This window comes from Artemia sp. Qi Xiang Cuo, chromosome 8 (assembly GCF_049724085.1).
Source record: "Artemia sp. Qi Xiang Cuo chromosome 8, ASM4972408v1, whole genome shotgun sequence".
NCBI lineage: Eukaryota > Metazoa > Arthropoda > Branchiopoda > Anostraca > Artemiidae > Artemia > Artemia sp. Qi Xiang Cuo.
This window is the reverse complement of record NC_142801.1, coordinates 77,261,803-77,282,804: the sequence shown is the minus strand read 5'-3', so window position 1 is coordinate 77,282,804 and position 21,002 is coordinate 77,261,803. Positions and strand designations below refer to the sequence as shown.

General features: G+C 37.6%; 1 protein-coding gene across 7 annotated transcripts in view; it reads right to left on the bottom strand.

Annotated features, from left to right (window-relative positions):
- Positions 1 to 21,002, bottom strand: part of LOC148949809 (rho GTPase-activating protein 21-like) — a 280,475-nt gene that overhangs the window by 225,707 nt on the left and 33,766 nt on the right. Inside the window, exon 1 of one of the 7 annotated variants that reach the window (XM_089093762.1) lies at positions 1,394 to 1,440. The exons of the other annotated variants lie outside the window; for them this stretch is intronic. The gene's annotated coding sequence lies outside the window, so the exon portion shown is untranslated. Of the gene's footprint in view, positions 1 to 1,393; positions 1,441 to 21,002 lie in introns of those variants that run through there. 7 annotated transcript variants of the gene reach the window in all.

The window sequence follows — 21,002 nt, the reverse complement described above, 5'->3', positions numbered from 1 at the left end:
GTCGCATTCTCTCGTGTTTCCCAGATTTGAGAACAGTGCCATTTTCTGTCACTAGACATTTTTTTTTCAAACACTTTCAAAGTTTGGATTACTATTGGCTGAGGTTCGCACTTTACTAGGCCGCAGTTATTGCTACAACTATGATGGTTTCCAGAGAAAACTACCTAGATCAGTTTTAGGCGCTGTTTAACTACTTGTATATCAAACAATAAGCTGTAAAGATAGGTTGGCTATATCACCTTTTACCGATGACAGATTTCAAAAGATTAAGTTTTTGGCCATCTGTATAGAGCCTGTCGAGAAGCCGGTCGTCCTCGGAAATGATGGGAAGAAGTCATAAGAAAGTGTGTCACAAAAACTGGAGCTTCATGGGAGGGAGAGACTCAAGCTTTGAAGAGGTTGGCGGTAGGAGGACTGTGCGGGACTGTGTTGGACTCTAGCGGTTTGGTGCTACAGTGAGTTGTTACTAATTGTATGAATAGCAAAAATTACCACAAATAAATAACGAAGAACTACAAAAAGTACGAGAAGGTGCTACAAGAAAGAACCTACCACAAATAGTAGGTTAGCACCATGAGTGACAACCTTGCCGCCGGTGTAGAGGCAAGGTCTGACATTTAATTAAGTTCTTTTCTTTTGCATAGGTTTACCTCTTATTGACAGCAGGGTTGCCACCTGTGGCACGAAAGTGCTATTTTAGCACTATTTCATCATGAGTAGCACGTACTAAATTGAATGTAGCACGCGCTACATTGACTACATTTTTATATATAAATTACATTTTTATCTCTTTTCACTAAAAATTATTTTTAAAAATGACCTGAAAACTAATCTAAGTACACTTAAACGGACCATACAGATGTCGCAGCACAAGCCACGATACGCGCAAAAAATGTTTGGCTGTAGCACCGAAAATCGATGTGTAGCACGCAAATTTGGGCAATGGTAGCACTTTAGGAACTGGTCCTGGTGGCAACTCTGACTGATAGTATGAGTATTTTCTGATAGTGATAGTATTTTCTCTTGGTCTATTCCTACTATAGTCAAAACTATGTTTATTCCCACTGACAGTGAAAGTGGACCTGTGAAGAACAATAAACAGATGCAGAATTAACCTCATTCATTTTAATATTTCCACCAACATTTTTCAAGGGGGATTCTTTTGACACAGCGTAATGGGTGGAAACAAGCAAAGCTTTAGAATTGAGTTTTTACTCCTCCTAAGATTGGCCTTGAAAGAGAAACCCTCCACAATTTCCTCTGTATACACACATGACTTACTTTCATCTGTATAGAACTAGAATAAAGTACGTTGGCACTATTCATAGGTCTTGAAATAAATATTTTAAATTTCACATTTATTCACATTAATCCTTAATCCATTAAGACATACCTAGAAAAACTCAGTATTCCTTAGCTTAAGCTAACAACAGTAAAAAAAAAAAGAAGGATGCATTGTTCTACAAAGACTAAATTTCCTTTGACCTGAATCCCACAGCGCACTCGAGACTGCAGTCAAATATCCCCGGTTAAAAAGATGACGTCAATTCTGGAATGGAGAAAGAATCGATACACAGCTTTTGCCTCCCTTGTCCAACAATTAGTTTAAGTGATGACGGAGGCTATAGCGACAGTGCCATATCTAAAAGGTCAGTAAGTAACAGATTTGGAAGATCATGAAAGTTCACTTGTATATTTCCAAAAAAAGCGCTGACTTGAGCTTCATGCCTCTCCAAAACACTAGTTTGTTTTATAGATACAAAATAAAGTGGACAGCATGCCTAAACCTCAATTTCATGGTGCTAAGCGTTTCCCCTCAGATTTTCTCCTCAAAAAATCCCCCCCCCCAAATTGCCCCCGATAATGACGGATGTTAATTAGAAAGAAAGAAGAAAGTTCTACTTCCCTGTTTAAGTAACAACAAAAGATATTGCCATAATAGAGTGGTATTTTCTGCCATTTTGTGGCGCAAAATGATAATTTTGGCCCAAAGGGTAACCATCGAGTGAAAATTCTGAGATAGACAATTGATTTAAAATTATCAAAAAAATATACTTTAAGCTTTGCAGTTTCAGTGAGCGTAGGCTAATACTGCGTGGTGGAGCACACGATCCTAAAAAAACACATTTACTTTTGAAATTTAGAGTTGAAATGCTACATTTATTTTGAGCTTCATTTAACTATGTTAACTCATTTGAGGCTGGATAAAATTACGTACACCGGTGTATAGTTTTGCATTAATCAGTATGGAGGAGGGCTAGTGCATTAATGCGTAGGTGGGGGGGGGGAGAACTTTTATTATAAAAAACTGTGTTTTAATACCCAAATTTTCTAACTCTCGATGAAACTTTAGATATTTATCAAAAAAGATATGGGGAAGGGGGGTTACATTGGGGGATGAAAGCTTACATTCAGATTCCTACTGGCACAAAGGTGGAGAAGTGAAGTGGCCTTCGTAAGCAAAACCGGGAAAATCCCCAGGTGTGGGGAGGGTAATGGCAAGTGCTATAAGGAGCTTTGTTTTCATTCAGATTTAAATGGTAATATTTCTTATTGTCCTATTTATATGCATCATTTATTGTATTCTTGTACCCAAGGGGGCATTGTCGTGTACTAGTGTCAATGGGAAATATCCCTATAAAAGAAAAGGTTGATTCGAGAAATCCACCTTAAAATCCGAGGAAATGATGACCTTTTATGATATTTCAGACCCCCTCCTGATAAATAATTGAAGATATTCTTTTTATCAAGGATAATTATCATTGTTGAAGCATTTTTTCTTATGATTATTAAACAACATACTCCTTTAGGCATCTCACCACCATTACCACCCTACACAAAGAACTACCATTCCTCGTTAATAATACAACACTATCAAGCAAATCACTTTAGTGAAAAAAAGCATTAAAATAAACACCAAAAACTAAGGGTGCTGTCACCCCGCAGCACCCTTGTGAACATTACCCACATTTTCGCACGGAAACAGGACAATTATATATAGCTGTCCTTTCCTCACCCCCAGCCTCTCTCTCGTGGTCGTAGAATCTTCGGAAGATACTCTTTCAGCCGGAAATTGAGAGTTCCAGTCCTTTTTTAACGTTGAAAGTGATTGGAGACCAACCAGCCACTGTCCTAGAACTGTTTCGATATATGGTCCTTTTGTCACCCCTTAGGACATCAAATACATTTTGAGGTACCTCTTTTGTTCTCAATTTTGCCTGGGGGGAGTTTTCCACAGGATGAATGCCCGGGGGTAATTTTTCACATAAGGGAGGAGGTATATTTTCTGGGGGGAAAACGATGATACTCACTCTAGGTCGTACCCAGGATTTTCTTCGGAGAGGGGCGAGGGGGGTACACAAAAACCTCAAAAAACGCATAAAAATGCATCCCCCTTCCCCTGGATACGGCCTTGAATTCGTTCAGAAAAAAAGATAATATTTCACAGAGAGAAGCAGGTGTGTATAGCAAGAACCAGGAGTCAAAGGTACACAAAGCCTATATATATATATATATATATATATATATATATATATATATATATATATATATATATATATATATATATATACATATATATATATATATATATATACACACACATATATATATATATATATATATATATATATATATATATATATATATATATATATATATATATATATATATATATATATACATATATATATATATATATATATATACATATATATATATATGTATATATATATATATATATATATATATATATATATATATATATATATATATATATATATATATATATATATATATATATATATATATATATATATATATATATATATATATATATATATATATATATATATATATATATATATATATATATATATATATATATATATATGCCTCCTAATCCCTGTACGTTTTAAGGTTCGACCTTGTAACTCAGCCTCTTTAACTCTTTAGAAAACGTAGTTTTTTTCAAATAATTTCTGCACGTTTTTGTACAGTTTATTACTTATTATTGCTTGACTAACTGTTAGCTGATTTGACAGCTTGCGGGCTCTTATAGGACAACGAGCCCGCGTTTTCGCGGGCTCTTACAGGAAAACGATAAGAGCTCGCTTATAGCGGGTTCTTATAGGAAAACGAGGTTTTTCGTAAATGTAAATTCGGGGGATAATTTTTTCGGTCTGAAAATATCAAAAGGCCCAAAGAGGTCGAATTCTGCTTCGAATGAGTCCTCATTCACCCGGATCAGTTGCCAGCTGTGGCCTGTAGGCGTGGCTAAGAAGAAAAAAAAAATTTGAACTTTAAGTGGCTATATTTGGTTTTTGGAAAACAGGGAAGGAGTGATCGAATTGAGCTGAAATTTCGAGGAGAAGCTCCCGGACCCGAGGAAAGCTCAGCCTCTAAATATCAACCAAACCTGACAGCGATAAAGCGGGGAGGTGGTCGGAAGTTCGAAGCTTCCGGCCCACTTTTACCCATGAAGATAAAGTCGGAGGGGGGTGAAATTTTGCAAGTCTCTTAGTTTGAGCTTGGGCTACAAAATGCGATTACCGATGTCTCTCTGCGACCGCTAGGACCGGAAATCGCTTAACATTGTGGTGGGTCGCCTCTTTATAGAGGCACAAGGGTGCCTCCTTGATTTGACTGAAAATTGTTCTGTTTAAAGCGAAAAAAAAACAATAAGCTTTTCCGCTCTTCAAATGTGCAAAAACTATGTTCTATTCCATTCCAATCGCTCTTGTTCTAGGGCAGTCACTCTTAAAAGATATGCCTTTGGAATATCTTCCGTAAAGTTCAATGTGTATATTTGAAGAGAACGAGCAAAAATTAACTTAAAAAAACTTAGCTTTTCTTAAGGAAGTAAAGGGCAAAGTTAAAACTAAAAAAGAACCAAAATTATTGCTTCACCAATAACACAGGAAATATGTATAAAAATAGCCGAAGCAAACTTACTCTGATGTTTTCCAATACATGTAGAATTCTAAAAACTAGAGCTTTATAGAAAACTATGATTAAGATAAGATAAGATTTACGAGCGTATATACAACATATTTACGAGCGTATATACAACAATAATGTAATGACGGAGAATGACGCCATGAATAATGTAAGTGACGTCAATAATTACAACTCGCATCATAATATATATTTCAGTGACGTCATACATAACATAAAACCAATTTAGTCTGAGGAGAATTATCAGCCTATCTTGAGAAGCTCTCTAAGCAGTTTTATAACAAAGAACAAATGACAAGAGAACAACCCAAAAAACGCATATTTACAATTATTATAAATGATGATTCCCTGAGAAAAAATGTCCAACTACCTGAACAATCGTGATAAGTCCAAGGGAACTATCCGAACGACGTAAATTCACCTGGACCATTAAACGAGACTAGACTACTAAGGGCAGCTAAAGCAAAGGGCATTGAAAACTGTCTAAAATAATCAAAATCCAAAATGAAGGAGAAAAAACATGCAAGTAGAAGAATTGCAACAATGAGGATCAAAACTGTCTGAGTACCTGAGTCACCTTCTCAGTAGGGGCCCTCTCTGGGCCACTCAGCGCGTCCCCAGGTGGTGGATAAGGGAACGTCCTACAGATATGTAGGGTACCTCCCATAAAGGAAGGCGCGGACCAAGGGAGGACCTAGCCCCTGGGGGTCCATAAATTGAAACTGGGGTCCCCTTGCCCGGGGGCCATAAATACCGGTGGAGGATGAAAAAGGCTTCTCTGGTGCACACTGAGCAGGGCCCACCGGCGTGTTGACACGTCCCGTTAGTTGCAAACCTTCTTTCAGCAATGGGTTAAATTGTATGGTACTGCAGGATACCATCATGGGAGGATCCATTCCATGAGGAAAACTGCGAAATAGGTCGGAAGATCCAGATTTGGACAACGGCCTCTGCATGTTGGGTATGCGGTGGTGTGCTCCGGCAAACCACTCAAGGGTTGGCGTCTCTGCCCGCAGAGCTTGAGAGTGGTAGATACCGCAAGGTGCCGATTCCTTCCCCTATTGGGGTCACCACCACCCTTGCTGAGGGTAAGTATGAGGTCTAATGACCGCTCCTTATCTGATGAGGCAAAGTCTGTCTTAGAAGTTTTTTGTCCACTGTTTGGGCCAACTACCCATCCAGCAGGTATTTACCAAAAGTTTTAAAACGAAAAACAGCCTCAGATCGGACTTCCTTCCAGTAGACGATCAAATGCGCGATCCAAGACAATTCTTACGGATATGTTTACTGTTACCCACTGCAATGTACGTGGTCTACGATCCAAGTTGGCTACAGCATATGATGAATGAGGTCTCTCCTTCTGTCATGTGCGTATCCGAGACCAACCTGAATTCTATGGAGAAGCATGAAGAAGCATAAGGAAGCATGGGGTTTCTTTAGCAGGCCAAGGTGCCATACTCAGTAGAAAGATGTAGCAATGTCGTGTCTTCTAAACTTACGGTTAGAAGACAAGCGACAGCAAAAATCACAACGTGTCAAAAGCAGTTCACCACACAACGACAAATGCTGTGTAGAAATCCCATCAAAACCTCTAGACTTTTTTTCTTCAGTTTACCAATAGCAGAAATAACCCGGCTCTTTGTAATTATCAGTCCCAGGCTAGAAGCATGCTAAAAAAAATCCCGAAGTTTCACTTAAAAACTATTTTGCAGACGTGGATCTGGAGCAGAAAATTATTTTTTATGATGCTCAACCCATGAGGAAAGTGGTATGCAAGACGGTATTTGACTTGGCATATATTTTACAAGACTGGACCAGAACTTATTTGGCTGAGACCGAACTTTTTCCGAACAAGACGAGATAATTGAACTCCGATGCAGAGAAAGTTGCTTTGCAAACTGGCGTTTTTTATAAATATACAGTTTTCACTGCCATCCATCGCACGGTTTATCCGCTTCAATCCAAACTGAAAGCCAAAACTTAGCAGTGAAGCAAGCATTTCGCAAGTTATAATTAGTTGACCAACCGGGCTCTTCAGTTCCAACTTTTACTCGCCTGATAGGTACTGCTGATTTTTCTGAAAGAGCTAGGGCATGAGTAAGTTCACTGCAATAAATGTTCAGCCTAACTCGAGAATCACGCATAAATTTCGAATCACTAAGAACAACTACCGCGATGGTTACGGATGACGTATGATAAACATGGTCTAGGTTAGATGTACTACCCGAATTATGGACGTAAGTAAAACTCTCATTCTTCGGTGCAACTACATAATCATCATTGAACAGACCGAAAATAATACTTTGGTGATCATAGTCACCAGAAGAATTAAGCGGGTCGGTTAGGTCACAATTGAAGTCACCAGTCGCGATACAGCATAAACCCTGCTCTTTTATTTTTAGCAAGATATGTGATCCCCGTTCTGCACTGGTTCAGGGATCATTGCTTTTCCTGAGGCCATTTCAATGGTTTATAGAATATGGAAACTGGAACTTGGAATTTTACAACGTTAAAAAATAACCGTCACGTCGACACTCTGACTGGAAAGTTCCGTAAACGCGAACTGTAATTATAAGGAGTTTCAGAAAGCCGTATCCCAAGGGTAGAAACCCTGAAGATAGGTTATATAGAATATGATTATACAGCCGGGAAGGATGGTGCACATAGACAGGAAGAAAGGCTCATGATGAATAAGGAAGCTGCTAAGTGTTTTTTAGGCTGGAAAGGTATTAATAATATAATACTAATGGCTCATTTTATGACTAAAAAGTTCAGTGTATCAGTTATAGTAGTCTATACCCCTGTAGAACCGACTGACGGAGATAATAGTGACTCAGATGAATTTCACTTACAGTTACAGGAGCAAATAGACAGGGTCCCAGGCAGAATTATGATGTTTTTACTACGAGATTTTAACGCCCAGGTCGGTAGAAATAGGAATAGATGGTATCCTAGCCTAGGTAAATTGGGTGTAAGAAAAGAAAACAGTGATGGATACAGACTTTTGCAATACTGTAGGCATAACAATCTAGTTATAACCAACACGGTGTTTGGTCATAAAATGGCTCATAAATTAACATGGTATTCACGTGATGGTAAGACAGCAAACCTTTTTGATTATGTTATAGTAAACCGAAGACTGGCAGGATCAATACAGGATATTAGGGTATATAGGAGTGTTGTTATTGAGGTTAAAAGTAAAGATAACCACCTGGTAGTGTCAAGGGTTAATCTAAGGCCCAAATTTCGGAAGGGTAGCTACCTCCCGGGAAGTTATGATGTTGGTAGACTCCAGGATGAGAAGTTGAGAGAAACTTTCCAGGAACAGTTGAATAATAAACTTGAGAATTTAAAATTTGATAATGTGGAAGATGGTTGGAACAATTTAGAAAAATAATTTGTGAAGTTGCTGAAGGTGTCATAGGGAAGAAAGCTAGGACTGCAGCTAAGAATATTAGTGAAAAAGCTTTATTATTATTATTATTTATTGGAAACCCAGTTATACAAAAAAGGAAAAGACGGAGCAATAAGCAAAAAAAAAGAAATACACATAAACTTAGCAATTATACATGTGATTTTTAGTGACGAACACTGGAACTAAGATCGAAATCAGGTCTTAGAACAAATTACAAAACAAGAAAGAAAAACTCAATTATACACTGCTCTGCAGGTACGCGACATGTTTCTTCTTTGTTGCTCCTAAATACTGAACAAACATAAGCAATATGAACATCATTGCATCAAGCCGCAATTGGTAAAAAAAAAAGATAACCCAAATAATCATCAGTTAATTAAAAATATACAGTAGATAATAATATCAACTAGTTTAAATATGACAAGAAACTGTACAAACATTTAAACGACACTTTCGCACGCTGGTCTTGAACTCAGATCACTCTCAACAAAATCATTCATTTACTCCGATATACATATACATATCAGAAACAAGGAAATTATTCAATCACGGATCCTTTTACATATTTACTTAAAGCAATATGCTTAAAAGAACCTATAACCAATAAACAATTAAATTATTAGTAATATACGCAATAAAAAAAGACACAACAAATACATCTTAACTACTGGGCCAGTACAGACGACCAGGGATGGTTCACCTTCGTTAAACGGGAATTACAAGCCCGAATTTGATTTTCCACAGCTATAATGGGGTCAGCAATGCTGAATTTTTTAATTAGATAAGAATTGCGCGTCCAAGAGGGAAAAAGTAAAAGATATTTTGCGAACCAGAAGAAAACTGAACGAATTTTTGACTTGTCAGAATTTGTGAGCATTTTCCAAAACGGCGACATGTACAGATAATGTGGTAGAGGAACAGGGTTAAAACGTTTTGAAAGAAGACGGCGGTTGAAGCGTAACTTATTGGTTACAAAAGAAGCATATGATAACCCAACTCTACGTTCAATGTGAGAAATTAAGTTGTCGCGTTTGCATTATTGACGAACCAATGGGAAGACCGAGGTAGGCGATATGATCTACTGGTTTAATCCTACTATTTCCGAGAGGAATATCCCTAGGTGACGCTTGATTCCAGGAAGAATACAACTTCGGACTTTTCAGCATTGAACTAAAGACCTAGTTTTACATACTCAGATTGTAGCGTTGCGAAAATCTCGCTTATGCGCTGGATAGTGCGGCTCAAATTCAGAATGTCGTCTGCATAACGTACGAGAAAAATCAAGACTGGCAAAGATGAAAGATGTAGGAACAGCTGACTGTGCATCAAGAACTCCATTATTGAAGAGTGAAGGGGAAGAAACAGCACCTTGACGGGTACCTTTTTCAACATTAACAAAAATATTAGGGGTTGATGCGTAGACTTGAGAGCAGTCAACTTTAGCTAATGGATGAAGTATTAAGCGAACTTTAAGACGATAATACATGTCCCGACGGGCTCTGATATATGAAGGGTTCACTCCACGTTTTTCTGCATGGAGTAGCATAGCGGCGTAAATGAGAGTCGAACGCTTTACGAACATAATGCCCGGCCAACATGAGAGTTTCACCTGATGCATCAGCGTCGATCAATGCGTTTGTGACAACCAACAAAGCGTGGCCACAACCAAGACGTGGCTGGAATCCAAATTGGTAAGGTGGAATATAGCATTTTGTGTTCAGATGGTCAATGAACAGAAGTTCAAAAAGCTTACAGAAGGTAGCGGCCACTGTTATAGGGCGGAAGGACGAGCACTGGGTAGCGAGTTTACCTTTCTTTGGAATTGGAGTGAGATCTTCGATTGAGAAAGAAGAAGGTACAACTGCTTGGGTAACAATCATCTGCAACAAAAGAGCAATATGGATTACCAGAAGCTCGCTTCCATGCAGAATGGGAAGAGCGCTCATTTTATCGATGCCAGAAGATTTCTTACGCTTTAGGCGTTGGATTCCTCGCAGTACAGAAACAACCGAAACAACAAAATTGTCGGTTGGACAAGTAGACAGAAATTTATCAAGATTATCTTCATATTCGGACTGTAGGGTCGATCTGGTGGGGAGAATTCAGCAGAAAAGCATGAATTCCATTCGGAATCGGAAATAACCTGAGCAGATAGGCTGGCGCTAGGAGTATCTTTTGAAAAATTTCTCGAGAAGAAAGGTTGGGACAGAGAAGTTTGCTGAGGCGTCTCTTCAACTAACTGGTTCACATGCATAGATAATTCTCTTGCAAACTTTCTTTTGGTAGAAAGACGAAAGTCAGAAATCCAGCCAGAGCCAGGACGGTCACACCGGAGCCACAAATGGAACCAAAATTTGGATTTTCTCCAAGCTTCATATAGGCTCGGATTACTGGACCAATGCTTTATGACACCCCGACGTATACGTTTAAGAGGTATAGCGACTTTTTTTGCGCATCGCAGAGGATGGTAAATTTGTGCAAGATAGATATCTAGCAACAGCCATATTTCAGTTACATCAAATTGCAGATTTTTCATGAGCAGCTGGAACGGAACATGAATTTTATGTAGGACAGAATTAGTAACTGCAGCAAAAAGATCATCTTGGATGTTTTCCAAATCCCTGTAAATTGGGCGTGGGGCTGATGTGTGGTAGGAGTAGACTGAGCAGAGGGACAATAAATAGATGCAGATATTGGAAGGTGGTCTGATAGTTGGAAATCAGTAACGATGTGAACAGGTGACACTTGGAGATTTATTGAAGAAACTGCATGGTCTAGGTTCGACACGTGACTCGTATGGTGTGTGTAAGTGTAATCGAGATCTTTCGGCAATATCCTAAGCGAATCGTCAAAAATTCCAGACAAAATAGAAGTAAGCAATAACAAGGCGTAAGTTAAATTACAGTTAAAATCTCCTATAATAATACAAGACTTACCTAACAGGCGAATCTTTGAAAAGCAAGATCCTAGTTTCTCACACGCAGAAGTAAAAAAAATTCCGATTGGTCATTGCGGTAATCTGTCAGGAGATAGACGTTTACAATAATATACTCTTTTACACGGACAGAAAGAAAAAAGATCACATGAATCAAAAATACTCGACCGGCACAAGGCCCTAACAAGCATCGTAATACCACCCGAGGGGCGGCCACTGGAAGCGGATCGTTTAGCGGGCACCGAATAGCTATTAAAATTATTGTCAATTTTCAGAAGGCCTAAACTATGACTCGTCAAAAAATGTTCTTGCAAGCACAATACGTCACAATTCGAAAGCAAACCTTTTATCTCAGGAATTTTGACCAAAAGTCCAACATAATTCAACGAAAGTACAGCTTGCGTAGTAGTAGACACAACCATATCATACCGTGGGCTTTGCTAGTTGACTGTTGTTATTAGGATACTTTACACATTCCGAACACGGAGAGGCACTATTAGAGGTGAGATCGTACGATCCACAGCGAGAGCAGAAAGCCCGATTGCAGCACTGTGAGGCCAGATGCCCAGTCTTATGACACGAGAAACAACGCTTTGGGAGATATACAAATGCTTGTGCAGGAAGCTTTTCGTAGCCAACTTTCACAGACATTTTCAAGAATTGATCCAGGTTTTGTTTCGACTCAAAGTAGACCCTTAACACTCGGGACTTTCCGCACTGTGAATCTTTCACGCAGTCTGGTACAAGAGATTTTACTTGATTCTCATCGTATTCGATCGGTACGCCTTTCATGATCCCTATAAACAGTGGGGATTTCACACTCGCTGAGATACCTGAGGTACTGTTTTTAGCATTATCGGCAATTTTGTTTGCTGCACCCTTTGATTTAACAACAAGTTTCCATTCCGAAGCCGATTTTTTTAAGTTCAGTTATTTCACCTGAGGCCTCAGGGCAAAGTTCATCGACGAAGTCCTTACGAGCATTAGGTGAGGTAAGGTTTGTAGGACAGTTTTTTTTAGCACAACGGCAAACGTAGGAGCTGGGGCAGGGTTAATTATTATGTTGGTATCAATTCTAGCTGGCCAAACACGGCTTGAATGCGTCGCATTCTCTAAAAAGCCGTCAATTTTTCAAGAGAGTTCATTAACTTTGGAGACTAAAGTAGCCGAGACTGCCTTCCCGATTTTTGGAGTTTCAGAAGGCGAGAATATAACAAAAGTGGGAAAAGGCAAATTATCCTTTGCCGCCTGATTTAACTGTTTACATATGTCAAATACATTATCTTCATCCTTTGCATGTTTCACATCTCGGCTCTGAATATTCAGCTCCTTATACAGAAACTCTTTAGCACTGATAATAGTACCATCATAAAAAAACACAGCTTTTCAGAGAATCAGATCAATTTTCGCACCATCAAGGATAGATCTTGTTGACGAAGTTCAGTAACGGATTTAAAATAATCTTCCCATTTTGATCGGTCATTGCGGAATCTAATTATCATAGCCAGGGACAGTTGAGTATTCTAATCAAAACATATATGTACTAGGTCAGTGTAATATGTAGGTCAAATAATATAATCCAAGTTCAAGGTGAACTATTTTCAAGTCCAAATCTGATTATGAAATTAATTCAATAAAAACCATATGGAATCACAAATGTCTTGCTGTATTAACAGTTTTACTGTATAAATGAGATGATATCGAAAAAGATGTTTGCAGTATGAGCTCTCAATATAGACTGATTTAATACAAAACCAGGAGATTATGTTTAATTAAATAAAAAAAACAAGTTTTTTAAACTGAAAGTAAGGAGCGACATTAAAACTTAAAACGAACAGAAATTATTCCGTATATGAAAGGGGCTGTCCCCTCCTCAACGCCTCGCTCTTTACGCTAAAGTTTTTTATTGTTTTAAAAAATAAAGTTGTGAGACAGAGTCAAACTTTAGCGTAAAGAGCGAGGCGTTGAGGAGGGGACAGCCCCTTTCATATACGGAATAATTTCTGTTCGTTTTAAGTTTTAGTGTCGCTCCTTACTTTCAGTTGAAAAAACTTGTTTTTTTTATTTAATTTCTGATCGGTTTTTAGTTAATGCAGCTTTTGTTTTGGCTCGCCGTCATTGAATAATTAAAAAAAATTTTCATAAAAATTTTACTTTTCTTGGTAGGGGGTACTGTTTCCGATGTTTCTGAACAAAAGCGACTGTCTTAAAATTTTTATCCGATATGATAGGGAACTTAGGGGGAGCAGAATAGGCACAGAAGGGAGAACGGCTGCCCTCCAATTACTTTCGATCCTCGAGAAGGTTAATGGAACTTGCAATTTCTAATCGAATGAGACCCTTCCAAAATGTGTATGACTTCCCCTTCCTTGCAAAATGGTCGGAGGAAAAAGTTTTGGGCTCTTTTCTCCCCCTTCTTTGCATGAAAACTGGCATTTTCCCTCTATTTGCATTCTACATTGGGATTCCTTTATTTTTGGGATTCCTACATTTGGGATTCCTTATAAGAAACTTGTTTTTTTTATTTAATTTTTGAACGTTTTCGAATTAATGCAGGTTTTGATTTTGGCTCACCGTACATGAATAATTAAAACAAAATTTGCATATTATATTTGGTTAAATGGCTTTCTCGAAACTTGTTTAATTTTATTTACGAACGTTTTTATTAGTAATAAATATACGTAACTTAGAATTAACTTACGTAACGAACTTCTATATTCATAAATTTTTAACACGTATATTAGGGGGTTCGCCCCCTAGTCAATACCCTGCTCTTTAAACTATAGTTCGAATTTTTTTTTTCAGTTCTTTAAAAATGACCTCTTAATCACAATCAGTTGATCAGTTGAAAAACTTGTTTTTTTTATTTAATTCCTGATCTTTCTCTTTAATAATGCTGGGAAATCCGGCGCCCCCGTCATAGCAATGTCCCTTCCCCCATGAAAACGTCCTTCATGGAAAGATCCTTCCATATAGCCCCCCACCCTCTCCTTCCCCCACCTACAAGAAAAAATCTCCTCTGAAAAAGTATGTATACTTCCCAATAACCAATACTATATGTTAAAATTGAGTAAAGTTCATAACTTTCAGCCCTCCCCCTGGGGACTTTGGGGGATCAAGTCATCCTAAAAGACATTTTTATCATATTTTCGACCATGCTGAACAAAATGGCTATCTCAAAATTTTGATCGGGTGACTTTGGGAAAAAAATGAGCGTGGGAGGGGGCCTAGTTGCCCTCCATTTTTTTGGTAAATTAAAAAGGGCACTATAACTTTTATTTCCCTTTCAAATTAGCCCTCCCACTATTTTATAGGACCGCTGGGTCTATCCGATCACCCCTGGTAAAAAAAAAAAAAAAAAAAAAAAAAAAAAAAAAAAAAAAAAAAAAAAAACCCAAACGTGATCTTTCTTGTGGCAAAAAATGGAAAATTCAACATTTTTGAATATATGAGCTTGAAACATCTAAAGTAGGGTTATATTATACGCTGAATATGATGGTGTGATTTTCATTAAGGTTCTATAACTGTTAGGGGTTCTTTCCCCCTTTTTTCGAAAATCAGCCAAATTTTATCAGGCACGTAACTTTTGATGGGTAAGATTAAACTTAATGAAACTTATATATTTGAAATCAGATTTGAAATCTGATTCTTTTGATGTATCTATTGGTATCAAAATCCCGTTTTTTAGAGTTTCGGTTACCATTGAACCGGGTCGCTCCTTACTTACAGTTCGTTACCACGAACTGTTTGATAGAAAGGAGAAAGGACTTATACAAGAATTATCTGAGTGATAGATCATATGAAAACAAAAGGAATGTAAAGAAAGTGGAGAAAGCATTGAAATATGAACTAAGGAAGTGGAGGCCATGGATAAAATTGCCGAGGATCTGGAAGGTGCAGCTAGACGGCATAATAGTAAAATATTGTACTGGCATGTCAATAAATTGAGAGGGAGTGGTCAAGCCGGACTTGGCCCAGTTAAAAATATGAATGGGGCCACAATTAGCGATAAGGAAAGAACGGTAGAGAGATAGGCAGCGATAAAGAGAGATAGGCAGAAAATTTTGAGAATTTGCTAAACCGAGATAGAGTTGCAGGAAAAGATAGAGAAGAAAATGAAAAAGTTTGTGATACCTTGGATGTGAAGGAAGATTTGTTTTGCGAAGAAGAATTAATGACAGTACTAAAAGGACTAAAAAATAATAAGACTAAAGGTGTTGATAGGGTAGTAAATGAGTTTCTTAAATGGGGTGGCTATGGCGTTGGAAATAAGCTACAGCAAATTAAGAATATAATCTTTGAAAAAGGGGAAGCCGCAAATGGTTTTAGGAATATCTGAATTAAGCCACTTCACAAGGAAGTTATTAAATGTAAGTGTAGCAATTATCGAGGCATTAGGCTGGTCTCTGCAGGTAGGAAACTACTTTGTAATATGATACTTTTTAGGCTGAGAAACGCCGTAGATAAAGTTTTAAGAGAAGAACAGTGCGGTTTTAGAAAATGTAGAGGATGTGTCGACCAAATTTTTACTCTTAGGTTAATAATTGAGAAGTGCCTGAGTTATCAAACACCTTTGGTCCTCAGTTTTATAGATTATGAGCAAGTGTTCGATTCTGTTAATAGATGAGGTTTAGCAAAGGTCTTATCCTTGTATATTATACCAGACAAATACATTAAAGTAATTAGTGCTATGTACGAGAATAACACTGCTGCGGTTAAGGTAGGAAATGAGGTTAGCAGCTTGTTTTGTATTAAATCAGGAGTTAAGCAGGGTTGTGTTCTATCCCCCTTTATATGGATTATTTTGATGGACTTTGTACTAAGGAGCACAGGAAAGGCAATGGGAGATCACGGAATCAAATGGGGAGGAAAAACTCTCGTGGACTTAGATTATGCTGATGATTAAAGCATCCTAGAGGAAAGTGTGAGCTAAGTGAATGAGCTTTTAGAGGTTTTGCGAGTTTAGGGTGCTAGAATAGGTTTGAAAATTAATGTAAAAACACTAAGTCACAAAGGCTAGGAATAAATGAAGATGAAAAGGTGACATTGGGTAATGAAAAGATTGATCAGGTGGGCAGCTTCACTTACCTTAGTAGTATTATTAGTAAAGATGGTGCGAGCAGTGAAGATGTTAAAAGTAGAATAGCCAAGACTCAGGATGTTTTTTCACAATTAAAAAGTTTTGCAAAATAGGAAGATAAGGCTGCAAACCAAGATTAGAATATTAGAAGCTACAGTGATGACAATAGTCAAATATGGTTCTGAAGCATGAACGATTCGAAAAGCGGATAAAGATTTGCTAGATGTTTTCCAGAGAAATTGCCTAAGAATTGTTCTGGGTACCCGGCTGACTGACCGTATTTCAAACAATGGGTTGTACGAAAAATGTGGTTCAATACCGCTCTCTGGGGCTATAATGAAAGAAAGGTTGAGATGGCTAGGGCACGTTGTGCGGATGAAGGATAACAGATTGCCGAAGATTATTCTTTTCGGCCAACCGTCTAGGGCTAAATGGAAAACAGGTCGTCCTCGTCTGGGGTAAGAGGACGTCCTAAAGAAAGATTTAAAGGAAATGGGAACTTCGTGGGAGGGTGTTAGAAGGGAGGCTTTGAATAGATTGGGGTGGAGGAGGAACGTGCGTAGCTGTATTGGCCTCAGGCGGCTTGGTGCTGCGGTGAGTTGTTAGTAGCAGTAGTAGTAGTAGTAAGCATTTAGATAACCAAGCGGCACTGATGGCAAAAAGTCTCTCAGATCGGTCGTCACGGTATTTCGTGGGCAGATAAATGTTTAGCACAACAAATTCTGGAGTCTAATTGCCAAAAAGTTACTTGCTAAATCAAAAATAGACGAAGGAAAAGATGACTTCACAAAGGTTGCTAGACCACCACAAGACTGAGAGCGTCGTGCAGCGACCGAAAACACTTTATGATTGGATGATAGTTCCAAAAGGCTCAGGCTCAAAGTAGTTGCAAACTGCTCCAGAATACACATTATGTCGCATTTAGATAAAAAGTCCTCTGATGGCACAGACCGATTTAGCAAATTTCCGTTTAGATTCCCTGAAACAACTGCATAAGAGATGGAGGATCCTCGGTTCATTTCATCATTGCACCTTGAGTGGGCGGGTTTTAGACTCATTTCGATAGGGGTTTAGTATTGTTTATCGCCTTATTAGCCGGACACCTTACACTGTAGCATGTATGGCCTTTCTTTTTGCACAAAATGCAGAACTTTCGTGCACCTATTATCCTTCGAGGAGGTGTGGTCTGAAGCACCGCAACGACCACAAATAGGCGTCAGTACGCACTCGGCCACTATGTGCCGAACTTCATGGCAGGAAAAACACCTTTGTGGGAGAAATTTGAATTCTTCGGCAGGCAGCTTCTCATAGCCGACCCGAACTTATACAAAAAGAAAATCTTCAAGATCCTTCCTGGCCCAAAAATACAGGTTAAACACTTTGGAACGCTCAAAGTTACCGATTTCTATTGCCCTTGAAGCACTTGGAACAAGGAATTCTACATCATTATGAGTCATGTTAGGTGGAGCCTGCTTCAGGACGGCAATAAACAGCTTCTTTATATATATATATATATATATATATATATATATATATATATATATATATATATATATATATATATATATATATATATATATATATATATATATAATAACAAAATGAGTTACTATTCAAGTACTTTTTAAACAGTTTTTTAAGGGTGATCGGACTGGGAATGCCTCCCCCTTCAACCACTGTGTAGGTAAATATAGGCGTTTAATCTTTTATTTTGAAATCAAAAATTTTTCTAAATTAGAATAAACTTATCACTTCCTCTGTCGGCTGTGAACCATCAAAGGTCAAGCGAAAAGCAGGTCGTCCCTGAATGGGTGGGAGGATGTCCCACCCATTCAGGGTGGACATTGATTTATGGAAGATAGGAGCTTCTTGGGTGGGTGTTTTTGGGAGGGAGGGAGGTTTTGAATAGAATGAAATCAAGGAGGAGCGTGCGAGAAGCGTTGGCTTCAGGCGACTTGGTTCTGCAGTGAGTTGTCAGCAGTAGCAGTGGTAGTAGAATCACTTCCTCTGCTCCCATTTTAAAGCTTAGTCTATATTTAGAAAATAACCTTTTGAGAGTTCAGGCACCCTCTCACCGCACAAAATGATCCACCGACCTTACACCTAATAGTTTGTGAGAAAACACCACAATACTGATTACCGTCGGTATTACTGCATAAAATTTGTTTTGTAGCAATAGATTGCAGTGATTGCCACTTTCTGCCCTTAAAAAGAGGTTATGTTTCGGCTCTAATGATTCCTCTTCCGATATTCCATGACCACTGGTTCGACACCCTCTTCCATGGTGAAACAAAAACAAAGAAACACCTTCATTCTCGGTACAAACTGAAAGTTCGTAATTTAACATATATAGCCTAGATCTGAAACTTCCGGTACAGGCTTCTTGGACCTGTTGGATTTGATGCTCATTTATAGAAATTAATTAAAAAAAAACTTCCTAAAAATAAGTTTTTCAAAGAAAATTAAAGGCCATTTTGAAATTAATATCGGCAAATACAAATACCTGTTAAAATTCAAAATCAAAACGACCAGAAATAAATACTAAATAATAAATGGAACCCAAAACGAACAGAAATTAAATAAACAATCATAGCAAAAGCATAAACAAGTAATTATATAAATGAATAAATAGATCTTAAAGCAAGTAATGCTTAGATTGAATATTAATATCAAGCTTAAAACGAAAAAAAAAATTGTTTCCTATTGAAGCGTAAATGAAACTTAAAACGAACAGAAATTAAATAAACAATCAATGCAAACAAACATACAATACATATTAATGTAAATTAATAAATAAATCCTAAAACGAGTGAACCTTAAATTGAATACGCAAATCAAGCTTGAAACGAACAAAAATCACCACAAACAAGAGTTTGGGTATGCCTTCTATAAAAACCTTATATGCCCCCAGGGCATAACTTAAAACCCTTGCCCTGGGGGTTATGGGGGAGTGTCCTCCTCAAAAACATATTTGCTATCTGAAAATCAACTACGCTGAACAAAATGGCAATCTTAAAATTTTGATTGGATGTGTTTGGGGGAATGATGGGCATGCGGGGGGGGGATAGTTGCCCTCCAATCACTTTCGACTATTAAAAAGGGCCCTAGCCCTTTGAATTACCAATCGAATCAGCCTTTTTTGAAGTTTCTACGACAACGCCTTCTATAGAAATCTTATTTCCCCCCAGGGCATAGAATAAAACCGCTGTTCTGAGGACTTTTGGGGAGTGTCATCCACAAACAAATATTCTCTATCTGAAAATAAACTACGCTGGACAAAATGGCTATCTAAAAATTTTTATGGGATGTGTTTGGGGAAATGACAGGCATGGGGGGGTGGGTCAGGTGCCGTCCAATCACTTTCGACTATTAAAAAGGGCACTAGAACTCTCGATATCTAATCGAATGAGCCCCATTTGAAGTTTCTACGATGACCCCTTCCATGCGAAGTGCCTCTGGGAAAATAAATAAATAAATAATAATAAAACATTGGAGCCGTATGGCCTTTACTATAGGCAACGCTATAGCGTTGCCTCTGAAATCATCCCATTTTTACTTTTTTAAAGGGTGTTTTACCTTTCTCTAATATCATTCAAATTTCCTTACACTGAGAGCTTCCCATGGGTAACTCTAAAATTGGTAAATATTACATATTTGGAATCCAATTAAAATGGAATCCATACAGATATTTTTAAGAAAAGAATTAATACGTCTTAGACTCTATCTTTTTTGTAAAGGACAAGCCACATATCGTCGCCTTCTTATTTACTGCAATACGTACTACTCAACAAAATCTGAATTCGCAGAATTATGTAAATAATACAAAATATCATACAAAAAAGAAACAAAAACTGAAAAAAATATTAAGAAAAAGACAAAACCAAACGAGATTAGTTTTCAGTCAATAAATAAAAAAAAATATTTCGGAAAAGACCTCCGTTAAGACCTCCCCCCTCAATAGGTCTACTACAAAAAATTAAAAAATAAAGAAAAAATACACACATATATATATATATATATATATATATATATATATATATATATATAAATTTACTTTAAGAGGTTAGTTTTTACAGCAAATGAGGACTGTTTAGCGGAGATCTTTACTGAAATATCAGCTTTTTTTATTCATTGGTCGAAAATTACACTCGTTTCGTCTTTGTCTTAATATTTTGTTTTCGTTCTTCTTTTTTTTTCGTACATGATGCATAGCGAGTGTGGTCCCAGAACGTATTTATATCACAAAATAAGACAAAAAGAAAGGTCAACTTTAAAAACTCACTTCAGATAGGTGTGAAGTCAAAGCACTTTTATAATTGAACTTACTTTTACCACCTTTCAACAAGAACAAATTTACAAGAACTTAATATCGCTGTTGTTTTGAGTAACCGACTCGGAGAATCGCCAGCAATTGCAAAACACTACTCCCACATAAAGCACAAAAAAGTACTTCCATAGAAATAAGTAATTAAAAAAATCCGAATCAACTAATGTAACAGATACTCAGCTACATAAAAAAGAAAAAATAAATAGTGAAAAATAATATTCTCCTTCAAGCAAGACATGTAGGCAGAGTGGAGGTGGCTGCACTCCCACCTGAATTTTAAAGTTTTACA